Here is a 4,615-nt window from a genome sequence, read left to right as displayed (position 1 = left end):
CTTATGTCTAATGATATAAAAGTCTTTCTGGAATCTATCCACTTACCAGACCACTAGCTCCCACCAGTCCCAAAGCTAAGAATACTACCGTAACTAATATTATCTCAGGCTAACGGAGAAGTTTCCCCCGTCTTGTTGTCCCACCGCTCTGATGTACTTAACCTTTATCTACTAATTTTGTTGTTCTGTAAAACTATAAAACTTTAGGAAACTGCTTCTGTGTTGGAATATGGAATCTGGGGTCCCCTAAATCTGTGTTCCTGGACCGTAGTTGCTCAAGGTAGCTCCAGAGTAAACAAACTGTCTCTTATTTCCGGTAAGATGGCTGCTGTGGCTTTTGCATTTACACAATTGTTAAACACAACAGCCTTTCAAAGGCTGCTAGGCATGCCTTTGATCTCAGCACTTAAAAGGGAGAAGCAGGTAGATCTCAGGAATTCAAGGCCACAGCCTGGTCTACTTAACGAGTTAGAGAGCAGCCCCGGTTACAAAGTACACATCCATCTCATTCCTCCCCATCCCCACTAAAAGAGCCTTAAGGTTAAAACTGGATATCATTTACCTGTAATCCCAACATTTGGGAAGTGGAAACAGGAGGATCAGGAGTTCAAGGTTGTTTTCCAATGCAAAGCAAGTTTGGCAAATTTGAGATTAACCTAATAAATTGTCACCTGTGTTTGAAGATGCCAGAGCTGGAGTTGTGGGTAGATGGGAGCTGCCTTGGACAGATCGTGGAAAATGAAACTTGAGTACCTGGAAGAGCAGCAACCACCGAACCCTTTCTCCAACTTCATACACAATTTCATTGGAGGCCAGAGTTTCCTTCAATAGTCTAGCCATATCTCCTTCTTAATACTGTTAGTTTCATGAAGCAGAAACTGAATTCTTTATGGACACAGAAGCAGGAGAGAAGAATTAAAGTCATTTTGATGTGGAGGGAGGCCACACTGAACCACCTGCTCCATTTGAAGTGATATTTATCAATACTAATCAATATCGCCTATAATCTGCCAAGATTCTTCAGCAATTTGTAGGGCTGAATTTTAAAAAACACTTTGGAGCAGTGATGTCCAGTCTTTTGGCATTGCAATATAATGGTAGTGAATGTAATTCAACCTGTGGGCTGCAGGTCAGATGCTCCTGGTTTGGAGGCTTTCAGTGTCCACCCCTGATTTTCCCCATGTTCTCACAGGGCTGGGGTAGCACTCCGAGTCAACACTGACTCTTAGCAGTTTGCCAAAAGTGCCTTTCAGAGTTCATAAATCCTTAGTGCTTTTCAGATATAGGGTTTCCTGAGACAAAAAGACTCAGTAATCCTGACCCAGGCACTACTCCTCTGCTGAGAGAGTGGCTCCTGCCTTGTGATGGTTGGGACTAGCAGGCACCAGTGAGGCAGGGGGATGCTGTCAATGGGTTCATTAGGAAGAAAGAGAAGAGAAGGGAAATGCCTATGCAGAGACACAGAGCAGACAAGGTGAGTTAATTTTTCTCTTTCTTTTAAGCTCTGGAGATCAAACTCAGGGTCTGTGCACACTAGACAGGCCCTAGCCCTGAGCTACATCCCCAGCCACAAGTTGTTACATTTTAATAACAGAAAAGCCTAGAGGAAGTTAAAAGGCAGGACATTATTAAAATGAGCAATGAGAGAAAACGAGTCAGCTTGAAGAATGTCATGAAAAAGGATATAAATAATTGATAGTTTTCATTTTCACTGGCAAGGCAATGGCATGTGAGCCTGCTGCAGAAGCTCCCACTGTTGCTGTAGTTTGGATCTTGCCAGTGATAAATGCTAACAAGGGTCTACCACCATAGGATTAACTCTCACCAGCCTTGGAGCTAGGTCACCGGAGCACAATGTTAACAGTGTCATTTTCCTTTGTTATGGTCAGATAGTTTGACTTATTAGTTCCTGTAGAAAAAATCATGTAACACTTAAACCTGTATATTATTATGTTTTGACTTCTTCTTCATAAACCTTAAATGGTCCATTGATTACTTCTTCATTAAACATCGATCGATTATCTATAACTGATAATCTATAATAACTGATAAGTAATATCTATAATGAACTTAGTATGCTCTATATACCCAAGACACAGAAAAGAGGGATGATACATAATAGCTTTGTTTTATTTATTTAATTTGTTAAATATTTTAAATTTCAGTGTGTATGTGTGTGTGTGTGTGTGTGTGTGTGTGTGTTTGTGTGTATGTTTGTATGAACATGAGTGCATGTACCACAGAGGCCAAAAGAGGATATTAGAAGATCTTCTCAAGATGGAGTTACAGGTAATTATGGGCTCCCCAGTGTGGATGCTAGAAACTGAACTGGGGTTCTCTGCAAGGACAGCAAGTGCTGTTAGCCACTGAGCCATATCTCTAACCCAACAGCTATAATTTTAGTAAGGAAAATTTTAACACTGTGACACAGAATGATCAACTTGCTTAGAAGAAAAAAATAAATAGAAAAGAAACTGGTGAAGGCCCCTTTTGGATAGAGTGTTCATGAGGGTCAGGCTATGCTGCTGGCGGCTTCTCCTTTTTCCTGAGCACGCACTAACACAGTTTGGGGATTTTGCAGGTCAGTCATTACTAAAAGGTAAATTAATCCAGGCGTGGTGGTCTATGCCCGTGGATTGCTGTCTACATCAGGTGAGAGCAGGCACAAGATAAGGCAAGAGCCTGTGATTGGGCAGTGGATAGAGAAGGCAGACTGAGAGTTTTAGAGACAGATAGGGACACACAGGGAGAGAGAAGGAAGGAAGATGGAGGAAGAGAAGGATGACCCAGATCTGCATGGCTTTGAATAGCCACAGGTAGCTATGATTATCACAGAATGGATGGAATAATCAGGACAATTTGTCCCATCTAGGTGGGCAGCTTATATCAGTATCAATCAGCTCTGAGTTCATTGTGTGGGCGTCTTGTGGGTTGAGAATTTACTGATATAAATCTGACTGATAAATTACAAGCCTCTAGAGTTTTGATTTTACCCAGTTACAGTGATTTGTACGGTGGGTAGATGGCTGGGAATATGAGCAAGATCTTCAGCAAGAGAATGGCCGTGAGTTGGGCAGTCACTGGACCTAGGGGACCTTGGGGGTGGGGAAACTGCATTACTAGAGCATAGCCAGTGCTAGCATGGGTTGCTTTTTTGTAATATTTCACGAAACATATACCAAGAATCACAGCACTCAGTAGATGGAGTTTGGATGATTGCAGTGAGTTCAAGGCTACCCTGAATAATACAGTGAGATACTATCTTCAAAACGCCAACTGGCAGATGTGGCTCAGGTGGTAGAAGTGAGTGTCTACCATACAAGAGGGCCTGTGTTTGAAACTCAGAACCCTCTAAGCTGGGGTTAGAGGTAAGAGGATCAGCTATTTAAGGTGATCCTCAGCCTATAAATGAATTTGAGGCCAGCCTGGGCTACATGAGACTCTATCTCAACAAAAATAACAAACAAAAAACCCAAAACACTAAAAGCACTTTTACACTTGATCTTAGCCAAAAGGCCGAGAAGCGATCTAAAAGCACTTTTAAAAGTTAAATTATATTAACTTACAAGCACTTCTATTTAAGACATAAACAAATATTCAAGACACCACTTGAGGATCGACCATGTGTCGTGAGTCATGCTCTCTGAGCACAGCCAGACCTCATCACTTCATGACCAGCTGTGTGTTGAAAATGTGTTCCAAAGCAATTTCATCACTGAACAAACATTTTTCTTACACAACCTACACAGAACAGCTGTATGAGTGCATGTATGTGTGGCTTTCAAGAGTAAGTGTACACAAATGTGTGTGAGAACATAGGTCTTTTGCTGTTAGGCCATGATGAATAAAACCATGGGAGATGAAATGATATATAGGGAGAAATGATGAATTCTAGTGACTCAGGCAACATGAGCTCGGTGATGTTGTTGTCTGTTGAACACAGCATGTGCTTCTTAGTAGTTTTTGTTTGTTTTCTAAGACGTGGTTTCTCTGTGTATCATGTCTGTCCTGGAACTCATCTTGTAGACCAGACTGATCCTGAAACTCAAACTCAGAGATCCGCCTGCCTTTGCCTCTCTTCATACTAAAGGCATGCACCACCATGGCCAGCTAGGTTATTTGTTTGTTTGCTTGCTTGCTTGTTTGTGGGTTTTTTTTTAAGTAAAATAAGTATATTCTAAAAAAATGGTTAAGAGTTGTGTCTTAGTTAGGGTTTTACTACTGTGAACAGACATCATGACCAAAGCAATTCTTATAAGGACAACATTCTGTTGGGGTTAGATTACAGAGCTTCAGTCTAGTATATGCAAGATGGGAGCATGGCAGCATCCAAGCAAACATGGTGCAGAAGAAGCTGAGAGTTCTACATCTTCATCTGAAGGCCATTAGAAAGAAGACTGGCTTCCAGGCAGTTAGGATGAGGATCTTAAAGTCCATGCCTACAGTGACACACTTCCTACAACAAGTCCACACATACCCCAACAAGGCCAAACCCCCTAATAGTGCCACTCCCTGGTCTGAGCATATTCAAACCACTGCAGTCTGGGAGATGGCTATGGTCCTGTACCAGTGGCCAGGGCAGGAATACGTATATATATATGTCCCTACAAATATA

At 41.8% G+C, this 4,615-nt stretch overlaps 1 pseudogene; it reads right to left on the bottom strand.

The window, feature by feature from the left end:
* Nucleotides 1-3,359: 3,359 nt before the first annotated feature.
* On the bottom strand, nt 3,360-3,528 carry LOC120096845 (U2 spliceosomal RNA; annotated as a pseudogene).
* Between the last annotated feature and the right edge of the window lie 1,087 nt (nt 3,529-4,615).

Source organism: Rattus norvegicus, chromosome 14, assembly GCF_021556685.1.
Source record: "Rattus norvegicus strain SHRSP/BbbUtx chromosome 14, alternate assembly SHRSP_T2T, whole genome shotgun sequence".
In the NCBI taxonomy this organism is placed as follows: Eukaryota; Metazoa; Chordata; class Mammalia; order Rodentia; family Muridae; genus Rattus; species Rattus norvegicus.
Note: the sequence above shows the minus strand (reverse complement) of the source record. Positions and strands in the feature narration are given on the sequence as shown.